Here is a 15,570-nt window from a genome sequence, read left to right as displayed (position 1 = left end):
TCTTCCCGGACCAGGATTTGAACCCGTGTTCCCTGCATTGGCAGGCGGATTCTTAACCACTGTGCCACCAGGGAAGCCCTACAGCACCTATATGAAATAATGTCATAGCAGCTACACTAATGGGTTACAGGTAACTTTTAAGGAAGCCTACTATTTAAAAACATACTTAAAAAAATTGGGGGTAGTGGTGCATAAAGAATATTTAAAACTCTGGCAGTTTCATGCTTGTGTTACTTTAGAATTTCTATATTAGTCTGGTCTAATAAGAGTATGTAGATAATAAAGTTGAGATGAGAATATCATCTTTTTGCACATTCTTTTGCCCTTGGTGAGCTAGTCAAGGCCCATTCTTGTGGATCTTTTGATCAGAGAGGGAGAGTGGTAATTTTATGCATGGGTTGATATGAATTGATACTGTTCCTAGAGGAACAAATTAAAGTGTATGGATCTGTGATGATGGGTTAGCAGAATCACAAAGGGTATATAGGGTTTCGTATAACCCTATGTCAAAAAGTATTATACTTTTTGACATAGGGTTATTTACCAAAAGTTTTTTCCTGAAGTGGACTTATCCCCAGAAGGGACTTAGAAATCATTTGGTTCAAACCCTAGTCTTATAGTTGAGAAGATCGTGTGATGTGTTTTGCTCGAAGTTACAGGGCTGGTTGGTGGTGAGGCCTCCTGATTTCACAGTCCAGTCTCTTCCCATTAAACCCTGTAGAAGAGCAGAGGTTTCACCACAGTGGGAAAAGCTCAGTGCCTCTTGAGTTCCTGTCCTGAGATTTAAGTCCTGACTTGTAGTTGGGCCATCTCAGTGGGGTTGTTGGTTGGATAACACTGGTGCTTTTTTTATGTGTCAAATGAATACTTGGAAATTTCTTCTTGAGGTTTGAGGAGTATGAATCATAGAAGTAAGAATTTTGTTAGAACAACCCTTGTGGGTGTGGAGGGGAACGCACAATGAGCATGCCTAATTGAAGATGTAAGTTTCACTTGGTAGAATAAGCTGCAAAAATGAAGGGGATTTACTCATAGCTCTCTTTTATTTACTCTTCTGGGCTGTTCATATGTTTGCTCATGCACAGAACTTTTTCTGTTAAGGCATGTGTTATTACATGCATAATCAGTATGAGGTAAAAATTACTAGGAAAATTAAATCTGGTTCACTTCTCACCTCCTTCAAGTCTTGGCTCAGAGCTGTCTTTGTAGTGAGTCCTACCCTGACCCATTGTATTTAAGAGTGCAACCCATCTTCCCTCCATTCATTCCTGAATCCCCTTATTCCTCCATCCTGGCCTTTTTCTTTTTAATAGCACAGATCCCCTCTAATATTATATGTGTATATTCCATATAATTTGTCTATATATTATGTTTATTGCCTATTATCTATCTTCTCCATTAGACTACAGCCTCCACAAAGCAGACTTTTGTCAGTTTGTTTGTACATCCCCAGCAAGAAGAATAAATAGTTCCTGGTCCATAGTACGTATTCAATATATATATGTTGAATAAATGAACTTGGCAAAAGCAGCTACTCTTTAGGATTCCTCCTAGTAAAATGACAGATTCTCAATCCCAGTGATTATTTTATTTGTGAACTTGTTGGGGATGGCAACATCTTCAGTTGGCATATAAAGAAAATAAATTGTTTTAAGTGTGTGAGTTGTGTTACATACAGTGTTCTGGAACCTCCTTGCTTATTTGGCAATAAACAAGGAGTTTGCACTCAGATGAAAAAAATCATTACATTTTCAGCATGAATCAGTGGAACAAATTCTTTAGATATTAGAATCTCGATAACTAAATGATAAAAACGCACAAAGAGCTTCTCAAATATAGACTTGGACAGTAGCTGGTTTTAAATGTAATTGACTTAAAAGGTTTTCATTTTCAACATTGAGGCCAAAAAAAAAAAAAGGGCAGGTTTCAGAGTCTTGGGGTACTGAGGCAATAGGGGAGGGAAGAGGAGGGAATTAGAAGTCTCTGCAGAGTGGAAGATGCTTCGGTAGAGTCTTCCAGATGTGGAAGTACATTTCTCAACCTTTTTGGGAAAGCTAAAACACGAGACAAGGAGATACATTTCTTGCAGATAAAGTCTAGACTGTTCTGAAGTTGTCACTTCGCTATGCTGCTGGTAGCCTCCTAGGAAGTTATAGGACATAATGTAGTTTATAAATACTCATTTTTATAATTTAAAGAGATATTTGACTTTAGAAATTCAACGGAAATAAAGATGATGCTTAATGTATTAGGAAGATGTTAATTAAGAGACCTAGAAAATACCTTAGAAATCAAGTATTTCTGACTTTTTATATAAGCTTAAGCCCAAAGCTTAAATGATTTGCACAATATCACACAACTAATGAATGGCAGAATTGTTACTAATTTTTGTCACAAATTTTCACTGAAGTATCCTTAATAGGAGAGGAGTATATAAACCTGTCTTTGGAGGTAACCCAGGGAGCAATTATGAATTTGTTTAGAGATTTATATTTTATCTTAAAAATTTCAAAAATTTATGCAGATATTTTATCTTATTCAGATTATTTATGTCCCCTTTTTATGTGTGTAGGCTTTTTTTTTTTTTTGCAAAAAATGTGCTTATTTGAGGAATCGTCATTTGGAATTTGAGGAAATGAACAGAATGAAAGAACACCTTAGGTTATTATTATCTTAGAAGTGTTAAAAAAAAAATCAGAGTTTTAAAGAAAACTACAACAGGGAAATAGCTCTACTTGATCTGTTCTGAAGGTAAATATATTGGGGAAACTAATTATGGTGCAGTGAAAATATTTAGAAAATATTTTAAACCTCAACTTGAGAAGATAGCATTGCTATTTTTGTCATTTCAACATTCTGTGTGAATGAAGTAAGATACGATTTGTATCTTTTTGCTAAAGATACTGGGTTGGAAGGGATCAGTTTTAAAAAAGAGAGAGAGATGATTTGTATATATAATTTGTACATATTTTTTCCTGACCATAAAATTAGACTATACTTATATGGAGAAAGACAATCAACCCCACCCTGTCCTTCCCCAGCAGGGAATACTCTGAAGGTTTTTACTTATTGATCTTTTATGTTAATTGTTTCTTTTGTAACACATGGTTAAATGAGATACTATGCGGTCGGTCGAGTCATAACTTGATTTTAATATGTTCCAAAATATTGTTTCCACAACTAATTAGAGAGTAGGATGTAAAAGGAAGAGCACTAGACTGGTGGTCAGGAGATTGTGATTTAATCTTACTGGTGAAGTGAGAGTTTCACAGTGATAATGGAGTATTGAGGTCTCTTCCAGCTCTAAGAGCTTATGAATCTATATTTGCTCATAATATGCTTAGTGCCTCCAAACACACATTTTCTAAAATTTAAATGTACAAAGAGTGTGCATATTTCAAGTTGTTCATTGTCTCCACACAAAAGTTTCCTCAAGATGAATCCTTTGGGAGCCAGTGCCCATTGGTTTAGTCTGGTCAGTGGGTTTTCCTGTGTTACTCCAGAGGGCATCATTGTGCAAAAACTTGCTGAATGGTCACTGGTGGCTCATAGCAAGCTCTTCTCTGCTAAGCAGGGTGGCTTCTGTGAGCCTCTTGGCAATTTTCAGACCACCTCCTAAGACACGAGGAACTTTCAAATTGGGCCTGCAATCTTAAGGAACTGGAACTTGGAGTCTGTCTGAATTTTTATTGTCTGGTGTTCACAGATTTTCCTTTGATTGCAGGTGTCAAGGTCAGGAGGCCCTTGTACTTGTCTTGCCATGCTAGTATCACCTTGAAGGTGTGCTGTTGTGTGTGGTTTCAGTTGTCTTTGTCACACTAGCTAGTTTACTAGTGCTGGGTGGAGAGGGTATTTCTATACCCTACAGAATTACTGGATTCATATCCCAGTCTGGCAGAGTTATATGTTTAGAAGTTCAAGAATGGTATCTGTTGGCAGGCATGACTTGGCAGATAGTGAGTGGTGAAGAAGTGCAGCTATGGTGAAGATAACCAGGCCAGAGCCCCAGCTCCTCAAATAGCTACTATAGCGTAGTACCCAAGAGAGTCATTTTTCAGAAATCATAGCTCTGAAGTGAGAGATAGCTTTACTATGGCCCCTGAATTATTTTGTGATTTAGCTCTCGTTTTTTACATCTTCTGGATTTGAAGTTTTGAAGAACTTGGCAGTGTGCTCAAATATGTTCTAGACAGAATAAGCCCAAGGTACCCCGTTAAAGACTGAGGCTGAAGAAAGCCTTTATGCCTCTTTCATCTTACTAAGGTATGACAGTATTAGAGCAGATGGGAGGCTAGTGTTTGAGCTTAAGTTGTGTGAAAACTTCAGCAGCCAATTGGCTGACTCTTAATGGTAAGTCAGGAAGAACCACCCACGTTTTCCATTTTGGATTTGAGTCACAGAGAACAGGTTTCCTGCAGAAACCATTTGGCTTTAACAAGTGTACGGAAATTTCGTCTTTGATTAAATTGATGTTTTTATCTTCATTATACATGTGGTTCACATTAATTATTTCCCCTTTTCAATCCATAGGTTCAGTTTCAAATTTGAATCTCCTGTAGGACTGACTGTAAACTAATTTCCCAAGATTTTTGTATAAGAGATAGATGAAAAGGACTGTACTTTCGGGTAAGGATCGAGTTTTACTTTCTCTTAGTAATACACGGCTCCCTTGGCCGAAGTTTGGGGTTCCCCTACCCCCTTTCACATGAATAGGAGTATAGGTGGATTTTTTAAAAGGTGGCAAATTGAATTCTCCAGACAAGTTTCCACCTGTTCAGGATGACCTAAGAGGTGTCAAAGGGCTGGCTACTTAAAACAATTAGAGAAGCAATATGTGATGATGATTGAAACACACACACGTGTTCATTCAAAATGACTTATAAAACTGTAAGGTTTTTTTTAGGGGAAGGAAGTCATCTTTCTGACACCTACTAGTTCCTGCCTATGATGGATTGATCATTCTGTCATCTGTTTGTCTGTTTTCTATTTTAAAGCTTAAAGACATGGATGGTTTTAAGATTAATTTTTCTATCTCTGTGGCATCCTGAAGTACTATAAGAGTTTTGGGCGTGAGAAGATTATAGAAAAAAGATCTGTACTCAAAATAATTTGGATAGGGCTAGTATTTAGAAATGAGTTTTCTCTAGGAAGAAAGGGAACTGTGCAGACCAAAACCAAAACCAAACCCAAAAGCAAAACCAAACACACAACCCATCCCCCAACACAAATTCGAAAAAACCACATGGCATAGGAAAAATTGTGCTGAGTTGGGATTGCCATAGTGTTTCTGGTTACAAATGAAAGTACATTTCCGAGAAGTAATAAATTGGCTTTTTAATCAGTTGCCTAATTTTCCTAATTGATTTTGAGCTACTGAACCACTTCTAAGTTAATTTTTGTACCTCTTTAGGATGGTTACTTCTCAAGTTTAAAATATGTAAAACTCAGCTTTAAGTTGTTGGCATGGTTTGAAGAGGGACAACGGCAATTAAGTGAATAATGCAAAAATCACTTAGTAATGCATTGTAGGATGGCTCTTAGTGAAGATTTAGTTTCCTAACTATATTACTAGTTAAAGGAATTATTTGGCAAAACAGTAACACACCAACAAAGAGGCAGCTCAGTAGAGAGAAGCTGGCTTGGGATTTAAAAAATTTTTTTTGCGTTACACGGGCCTCTCACTGTTGTGGCCTCTCCTGTTGCAGAGCACAGTCTCCGGACACGCAGGCTCAGCGGCCATAGCTCACTGGCCTATCCGCTCCGCGGCATGTGGGATCCTCCCAGACTGGGGCACGAACCCGTATCCCCTGCATCGGCAGGCGGACTCTCAACCACTGAGCCACCAGGGAAGCCCTGGCTTGGGATTTATAACTAGCTACAGATGATGTGTGGACATAATTTCTTTCCAGTGCATCCTGGGATCAGCCTTACTCAGACCTTTGTAGTAACTTAGTAACTAATTTCCCTGCACCATTCTTTGTAAAGTTGGATCCCATTACTTTCTGCTTGAACACTTTAGGGCCTCCCTATTACCTATGGCAGTGGTTCTCAAACTTTTGGTCTCAGACACCTTTTCTGCTGTTAAACTTTATTAAAGCCCCAAGGGAACTTTTGTTTTTGTTGATTATATCTATCACTATTTATTCGAAGTTAAAATGGAGAAAAGTTTAAAATTCAAGCATATACAAGCTTACGTTCCCTTCGTGCAGAGTGATAACATCATCAAGTCATGCAGCTTCTGGAAAACAGTTATGAGAGAATGAGAGTGAAAAAGGCAAACAGCAGCATGGTATTATTTTTAAAAGTTCAAATTATTGAGGTATAACTTATATACAGTGTAGTCCACCCTTTTTGTTTTTGTTTTGTTTTGTTTGTGTGTCATATGTGGGCCTCTCACTGCTGTGGCCTCTCCCGTTGCGGAGCACAGGCTCTGGACGCGCAGGCTCAGCGGCCATGGCTCACGGGCCCAGCCGCTCCGCGGCATGTGGGATCTTCCCGGACCGGGGCACGAATCCGTGTCCCCTGCATCGGCAGGCGGACTCTCAACCACTGCGCCACCAGGGAAGCCCTAGTCCACCCTTTTTAATGTATAGTTCTCTGGGTTTTGACAAACGCATATGGCTGTGTAACCACAATGAAGATAAAGAACATTTCCATCACCCCAAAATGTTCCCCTACCCCTAGCCTCAGCACCCTCTGACCTGTTTTCTAGCTCTGTGGTTTTGCTTTTGCTCGGATGTCATGTAAATGGAATTGTACAGTCTGTAATCTTTTGAATTTGGCTTCTTTCATTTAACACAGGGCATTTGAGATATGTCCATGCTATTGTGTGTATCACTAATTTGTTCCTTTTAATGGCTATCTTACTCCAATGTATGAATATTTATATTCATACATAGATAAACAGATGAATATGTTTGTCTCTTTAAAAGTTGGAAGACATTTAAATTGTTTCTAGTGTTTTGGTGGTAATGTGTCTTAGTATTACTATTAAAAGAGTTTTAACCTTACAGATTCCCTGAAAGGGTCTCAAGGATTCCCAGGGTCCTGAGACCTCTCTCTGAGGACCTCTGGCCATCCTGAATCCCTTGCCTGGGTGTGATGTGCCCCCTGTCTAGAATGTCAAGGTCTAGCTCAAGGGTCTCCTCTGCACTGTCCTTTCTAAGCCCTCTTCTCACAATTACCCCTACACACCTTCATACCCCAAGGCTGGGCTGGTCACCACCACCTGCTTGGCTGTAATTTGAGGACATGGCAGCTTCCCAGCTTCTTGAGGATGATGCCTTTCCTCTCCATCCCAGTACATGCCTGGTACACAGAAGATGTTGCTACCTGTTGGAAGGAATAAATAGCAATCTGTTACATGTGTTAAGGCATTTTATTATTTACATGAGGCTTTCCCATATGTGATAACTTTCATTCCTCATTTCAACTCTGGGGAAGTACGTAGCATGTTAATTTTTAAAAAAATTACTTAATTTACTTTTTGGCTGTGTTGGGTCTTTGTTTCTGTGTGAGGGCTTTCTCCAGTTGAGGCGAGTGGGGGTCACTCTTCATCACGGTTCACGGGCCTCTCACTGTCACGGCTTCTCCCGTTGTGGAGCGCAGGCTCAGTAGTTGTGGAGCGCAGGCTCAGTAGTTGTGGCTCACGGGCTTAGTTGCCCCGCAGCATGTGGGATCTTCCCAGACCAGGGCTCGAACCCGTGTCCCCTGCATCGGCAGGCGGACTCTCAACCACTGTACCACCAGGGAAGCCCAGCATGTGAATTTTTAATTCACTAGTTTTATTTTATTTATTTTTATTATTTATTTAGTTTTGACTGTGTTGTGTCTTCGTTGCCACGCACGGGCTTTCTCTAGTTGCAGCAGGCGGGGGCTACTCTTCGTTGCAGTGCATGGGCTCCTCATTGCAGTGGCTTCTCTTGTTGCGGAGCACGGGCTCTAGGTGTGCAGGCTCAGTCGTTGTGGCTTGCAGGCTCTAGAGCACAGGCTCAGCAGTTGTGGCGTGTGGACTTAGATGCTCCGCAGCATGTGGGATGCTCCTGGACCAGGGCTCCAAGCCATGTCCTCTGCATTGACAGGCGGATTCTTAACCACTGCGTCACCAGGGAAGCCCCATAGCATGTGATTTTTAATATCTTTTATTTTTATCAGATAATAACATTTAAGTCTTAAAGCTCTGGTCTTAACCAAGCTGCACCTTAGAATAACCAGGGGAGCTTTTAATAAAGGTACTAATGCCCTAGACCAATTAAGTCCTATCTCTGGAGGTTAGGCCTGGGTATTAGTATTTTTTAAAAGTATCACTGTTGAATATCTCGTGCGGCCACAAGAATCATGGTTGAAGGTTTGACTTACTGTGATGTCTTAGTGGTGGTGTAGTCGAGACTGGAACCCAGGATGACTCCTACTCTAATGCCTTTACCTCCACACTGTGAATTTTCATGAGAAGGGAAGCACTACAGCGGTTTAGAGAGCCTCGGTATAGATGTCAGCATTTCAATTTATGGAGGAACTGTAGCACAAGAAACTCAACACTGAATTTAGAGCCAGGAGACCATGTTTCCGTTTTGGCTCTGCATTTACTAACTGTGGATTAATAAATACTTGAGTCTGTTCTCACTTGTAAAGGAAGGATACTACCTTAAATTCTAGAAGCTATTGTGGGGATCAAATTAGATGATGTGTTAAAGGATTTATTGAAAGGATTACAAAATCCTTTTGTAAACTAAGAAGTGCTGTCTAAAACTTATTTTTACTTGATTTTAGCCTAGTGTATTGGCTAGGTTTCCTGGGGGTTCATAGATTACACAAGTAATGTATAAATAGAGTCTCACTGAAATAGTCAAATAACAGGATTATGCAGAGTAAAACCAAGAGGTTACTATTGGTCACATACTTTGAATCCTTGGTGTATGCGTTTAAGTGCATAAATATGTATGTATGTAACATAAGTTATTTTTTCGGTTGTCTTAACATAGAGTCTTTCTTTATATGTTGTTTTTAAAAAAAACTTGACATGTCTTAGATCATTCCATATTAGGATATGTAAGTCCCTCTCATTCTTTTTATAGCTGCATATTTTTTCATACATTTTCAAGTTGGACATTTAGCCTGTTTTCCACTTTTTTACTTTTATAAAAAATGCTAATTAACATTCTGAGCTCTTATTAAAACATTAGTTTATTCTTATTAAAAGATTTATTCTGTTTTCAAGATACCGGGAGGTGAAGTAGTAAGTGATTCATGTATGAAATCTTAGACATTGTCTACTCAAGTCAGAATACAACTAAGAGTTTATAAAAAAAAAAAAAATCATGGTAAAGTACACTAGACCTTGGATAACTTTTTCATATGTCCTTGTATATTTTGTTTTATTTTTGTGGTATTCTTATTTCACTATTTGGATAGACTTTTAAAGACTAGTATGTGTATTGCTTAAGTTTAACTCTTTTGGGTGTGATTACTACATACTTTCCCTCCAGTAAAAAACAATGCAACAACAATGGCCAGTACTTACTTATGTGGGTACTGTCCTGAGAGCTTATTATATCCATGGTCTCACTTCTTTCTCTCAGTAAGTGGGTGGTGTTCTCCAGGGAAAGCATATAGAAATGGAGAATCAAAGGGGTCAACTCACTTGTCCAAGGTTATTTATGGATATAGGATTCAGAGGTCCTGCTTCCAGCTTTGATGTCAGGTTTTCGCTGAATCAGAGATGGTACTTTGTATCTATGACATCACAGTTTACTTTCTAAATTAGTGATATTTGTATATTTTATTGTTTAATACCAGTAATAATTTAACATATACAGAAATGGTTCATGCTCTGGAGTATCCATTTTGTAGAAAGAAGCAGTCTATCAATGTACCATTATAAAGGCAAATGCTTGCTTATTGAATTTGATAGTAAGAATGGTGTTTTGGAGTGAAAAAGGCTACTAAATGGGAAAGTGATCTTGAATTCTATTTATTATCCAACAGTGGCCTTGATAAAATAATGCTTTTTCCTCACTGGTAAAATAGTTCACTTTATACTTAATCAGCCATCAATCCCGGGAAACATTAGTGCGAATAAGATATACTTTTTTTTTTTTTTTTTTTGTGGTATGCGGGCCTCTCACTGTTGTGGCCTCTCCCGTTGCGGGGCACAGGCTCCGGATGCGCAGGCTCAGCGGCCATGGCTCACGGGCCCAGCCGCTCCGCGGCATGTGGGATCTTCCCGGACCGGGGCACGAACCCGTATCCCCTGCATCGGCAGGCGGATTCTCAACCACTGCGCCACCAGGGAAGCCCTAAGATATACTTTTGAGAACATTTGTCAGTGGTGGTCTAGATGACTTGCAAAATGGAATTCTAGTAATACTTCCTTTACTTTGAGTAATAAGGAGAACATTTCTGGAAGGGTTTGTTTATTCATGACAAATGAAAGATTAAAATGATCTGTCTCTATTGATGAAAGTACCAGAAGGCAGCCTCCGAGTTTTTTAAACACACTGAAATACACGTTCTTATAAATTTATTCTAGGCATAATTGAGTGTTAATTTAAGGGGCCATGAGTGGTTATTTCTCAATAATGATCATTATAAATGGACTTGTAGCAGACATACAGTTTCACAGATAGTCTTTGTGTACTCTTGTGTTACATCTTGCTTGAACGATAAAGTGAAACTGAGGTCTACGTGCATCACCTGAGGCCACTGATGGTGAGTGTTAGCTCCTTATCCCTTCCTCTGTCTCCTTAGTGTGACTCTCCTGTTCACGTATGACATATGGTGGCTGAACAGTTGAAATAGATCTTTTGGTGGACTCTTGGCCTTACAGGCTGAAGTCTGTATTTTATTAGGAAGTCAGAAAACATGATAAATCACAGTTAAGACATTATCATACTGTCTCATTCCTAGTTTTTAATTTATAAGCGTTTTTCTGAAGGAAGTATTTTGGGCCAACACATATTTGGTGATTGACTGAATGAGTGCATTGGCTCACCTTCCTGTGAGAACTTGTTCACTAAGAAGTAGTCTGGCATCCCAAAGTGGGTTTAGATCACAGGAAGCGATTGGGTGGTGTTGACTTTTGGTTGCTATTGATAATGCAAGTGGATTCAAAGCAATAATCTAATGTAATCTGCTCTGAACAATACCTTTAAAAAATGTTCTCAGATTCATTTTTTTCTTCTGTTTCTAGACTTACTGATTTGCTTGGATAGATCCAGAGGCAACATTGTCCTTTATTGCCACCTACTTAGAGTTGCTTTCTGAGATAACATACTCCACCCTTCAGAGGAATTCATTTCTTTTTCCAAAATTAAGAATTTGTTATTTTTATCCATGTTCTATATTTAGATTTCCAGCTTTTAGAATTTAAATACTCATGTACATTCTGCCCTAGAGACTGAAGCATTAATTATATAAGGATTTCCCTCTTTTTTCAATATGTGAACATCACATTCCTTAGCCTAATATTTGTTTTGCATCTGTATTGCAGTGTGATCCTAGCAAGTTCATTCAAGCAGTGGTTGAACTGAGGTTAAGTGTATTATGGTTGTTTGGCAGGATATGGCCGTAAACACATCTCTTTAAATGTGGAATGGCCTGGGGTGACTGTAATGTTAAGTTGTATAATCACAGATTACAAACATAGGAGTGAGCACATGGGCTGCATATATCTTTAGTGAGGAACTACCCCACAGGATGGAATCTACTTTAGAAACTATCTGTAGAGTTCCCTTAAGTGTTTTCTTAGACAGTTATATTAATATTATGTATTTAATTAGAATGCTTCTGATTGAGTAGAACTATGAATAGTTTATCAGAGTTTCCAGAAAGTCTCCCACTTAACAGCTCAAAGAATGAGTTAAAATGTTACGAGTGTTTTAGAAATATATTGTACGTATTTTTCAAAATTTTATCATTTTTTCTCCTGTCTGCTTTTTTCCTTCCCCTCCTGGTATTTTTGTGACTTAAAAGCTGTTTTGCAAAATATACTCTCAGAAATAATTCACTCTCTAGAGACTGGATGGTGAGGGATCCTTCTCAAATATTCGTAATGTATCCATTCAGTGCGTCTCTGCTATGAATGTCACTGGTCTTTGGAGGTCTTAAGGAGTATTCAAAAATACTCCAGGTACTGTGGGCAGCTGAAGAACTGAAAGTGGGTAGCAAGGCCTTTTGGGCATATTATATATTTTTTGAGGTTGATGTGAGTATATTTGAAAAAAAATTTTTTACTTCCTTAATTACCACTTGCAGTATTTATTAGGAAACTGGATATATTTGATATGGACTCAGTGTTTCTATAGTCTTAACTTTTACTAAATGTTTTTATTGAACTACTTGTTCTTCAGTTTACAAATAGTTTTAATTTTTTGCAACTGTTTATATACATTTCTAATCTGTTTTACTCAAACTGATTTTTGTCTGTAAACTTGTTTAGAGAAACCAAATTCATTTAAAAATATTTCCTTGACAGTGGCCCCAAGGTTGGACACTATAGATTTTTATTTGAAGTGTTTATTTATTTTAATTTAATTTTAACTTTTAGCAAAGCAATAATATGCCTGGTTTAAATAGTAAGTAAAATAGTTAATACTAATACAGCCTTGAAAAGAAAAAATTCTGTGCTCCAACGTTTCTACCTCTCTTCAGAGGCAATCATTTTCAAGGATTTTTTTTTTTTTTTAAAGCTAGTTCTTTTGTCATTTATTGTTCCATATCTAAATAATTTATTTTTACTCTTTCAGCTTGAGTTTTCAATTCTAAACATTATGTTTTGACATCTTCCTACAGAAGGTGATGATTTAGCTCCCCTACTACCCTTTCCCCATTCTCCCAGTGACAGTTTTGTCTAATTTTTGGTTAGGCCATCATTCAGTACTTACAGTATTATCATTTGAATATTGATGACCTTGGCCAGAGAGTATTCAGTGAGTACTTATTCTTTCTTCAGCTTTTTCCCCTCAGAGATAGTGGTTACTTTGTTTTTAATTTGCTTAGCTTTCTATTGATTAAGTGCTAATTTTGCTCTAAGCATTCTGATGGAACTGTAGACTTAAATGTTAAAACTTGTTACGGCATCCGTCGGTTCCAGTTTTCTCTTGGCTCTGTCTCTCCCAGACCTCTGTGTCCTGCTGGCTCTGAACTGCTTATTGTTGAGCCTCCAAAGAGCTGCCATTTTGGATTTACTGCCATCTTGGGGATTCCCTTCAGTTTTCTCCTTTGAGGATCTTTTATTTTCTGGATTCTGTGTTGTCATCTTTCTTTGTTTATTCCCTGACTTTGTGGAGAGATATATGCATATGTTTGTGTGTGTGTGTGTGTGTGTGTGTGTGTATTTTGCAATATATACCACTATTTGTTTGCCCATGAGTAGGATTTAAAAATAAAAGTTCGTTTTCTAATTGCTGCTAGTAAGAACATACTTGATTTTTTACATCAACTATGTATTCTGCAATCTTGCTAAATTCATATATTAGTTCTAGTAGTTGTTTTGTGGATTCCTTGGAATTTTCTACAAGAATGATCATAGGATTTTCAAATAAGTTTTACTTTTTCCTTTTTGATCTTTATGGCTTTTATTTATTTTTCTTGCCTTATTTCAGTGGCTGGAACCTCCAGTATAGCATTGAATAGAAAGTGGTAAATGTGAGCATTCTTGCCTTATTCTTTTTTTTTTTTTTTTTGTGGTATGCGGGCCTCTCACCGCCGTGGCCTCTCCCGTCGCGGAGCAGAGGCTCCGGACGCGCAGGCCCAGCAGCCATGGCCCACGGGCCCAGCCGCTCCGCGGCACGTGGGATCCTCCCGGACCGGGGCACGAACCCGCGTCCCCTGCATCGGCAGGCGGACTCTCAACCACTGCGCCACCAGGGAAGCCTCTTGCCTTATTCTTTATCCCAGGCAAAAACAATTCAGTCTTTCACCTTTGAGTGTGATGTTGGTTTTAGGTTTTGGGGGTAGTTGTCCTTTATCAGTTTGAGGAGATTCTCTTTTAGTTGCAGCATGCAGACTTCTTAGTTGTGGCATGCAAACTCTTAGTTGTGGCATGCATTCAGGATCTAGTTCCCCTACCATGGATTGAACCTGGGCCCCCCTGAATTGGGAGTGTGGAGTCTTACTCACTGGACCACCAGCGAAGTCCCTGAGGAGATTCTCTACTCTTCCTAGTTTGTAGAGAGTTTTTGTCATGATGGTTTTTGGATTTTGTCAATACCTTTTCTGTATCTATTGAACTGATCCTGAGGTTTTCTTCTTTATTTGTTACATTGATTGATTTTCAAATGTTAAAAGTCTTGCATTCTTGGGATAAACTGTATTTGCTCATATGTACCTTTTTAAATATATTGTTGAATTTGCTAAAACTTTGTTAAAAATTTTTGTGTCTATCAGAAGGGACTGAATCTGTAATTTTTGTTTTTTGTTATATCTTTGTCAGGTTTTAGTATTAGTGTTATGCTAGTCTTGTAAAATGAGTTGGGCAGTGATCTCTATTTTCTGAAAAAGTTAAATTTCTTTCTTGAATGTATAATAGAATTCATCAGTGAAATGATCTGGAATTGGAGTGGGTTTTTTTGGAATTTTTTTTTTTTTTTTTTTTTTTTTTGCGTTGCGTGGGCCTCTCACTGCTGTGGCCTCTCCCTTTGCGGGGCACAGGCTCCGGACGCGCAGGCCCAGCGGCCATGGCTCACAGGCCCAGCCACTCCGCGGCATGTGGGATCCTCCCGGACCGGGGCACGAACCCGTGTCCCCTGCATCGGCAGGCGGACTCTCAACCACTGCGCCACCAGGGAAGCCCTTTTTGGAATATTTTTGATAACAGATTCAGTTTCTTGAAAAGAGATAGGACTAATTAGATTTTCTGTTTCTTCTTGTGTCAATTTTGATAGGTTTTATTTTTTTAAGAAATGTGTCCATTTCATGTAAGTTGTTTAATTAGTTGTCATAAAGTAATACATCATATTATCTTATCCTCTTAAATGTCTGTAACATCTCTGGTAATATATGTTTTTTTCATTTCTGATATTGGTGATTTGAGTTTTGTCTCTTTTTTTTCTTAACTGGTATAACTAGAAGTTTGTCAGTTTTGATGATAATTTTAAAACCCAGGCTTTGACTTTATTAATTTTATCTCTTGTCTGTATGTTTTCTATTTCATTATCTTGTTATTATTATTTCCTTTCTTCTGTTTTTAGTTTGCTCTTCTTTTTATTGTTTCTCAGGTCATTTTGGTAGATCTTTCTTATTTTCTTATATTAAGCACTTAGAGTTTTAAGTTTTCCTCTAAGTACTGTTTTAGCTGTATTCCACAAATTTTAAGTTTTGTTATTGTTGTCATTCAGTTCAAAATATTTTCTAGTTTCCTTTTTAATTTCATCTTTGATCCATGAACTCTTTAGAGCTGTGTTGCTCAATTTCCTTATATTTGGAATTTTCCTAGATATCTTCTTGTTGATTTCTAATTTAATTCCATTGTAGTCAGAGAATATGCTCTGTGTGATTTCAATCCTTTTAAATTTATCAAGACTTATTTTATAGCACACCATATGGTCTATGTTGATAATGTAATATGCATTT

At 38.1% G+C, this 15,570-nt stretch overlaps 1 protein-coding gene across 15 annotated transcripts in view; it reads left to right on the top strand.

Annotated features, from left to right (window-relative positions):
• The window catches only part of SIPA1L1 (signal induced proliferation associated 1 like 1), a 389,114-nt gene that overhangs the window by 31,962 nt on the left and 341,582 nt on the right, over window positions 1-15,570 (top strand). For 2 of the 15 annotated variants that reach the window (XM_067028226.1, XM_067028219.1), the window contains exon 2: window positions 4,531-4,626. The exons of the other annotated variants lie outside the window; for them this stretch is intronic. The gene's annotated coding sequence lies outside the window, so the exon portion shown is untranslated. The remainder of the gene's footprint in view (window positions 1-4,530; window positions 4,627-15,570) is intronic. 15 annotated transcript variants of the gene reach the window in all.

Source organism: Kogia breviceps, chromosome 3 (genome assembly GCF_026419965.1).
Source record: "Kogia breviceps isolate mKogBre1 chromosome 3, mKogBre1 haplotype 1, whole genome shotgun sequence".
NCBI classification, from domain to species: Eukaryota; Metazoa; Chordata; class Mammalia; order Artiodactyla; family Physeteridae; genus Kogia; species Kogia breviceps.
Note: the sequence above shows the minus strand (reverse complement) of the source record. Positions and strands in the feature narration are given on the sequence as shown.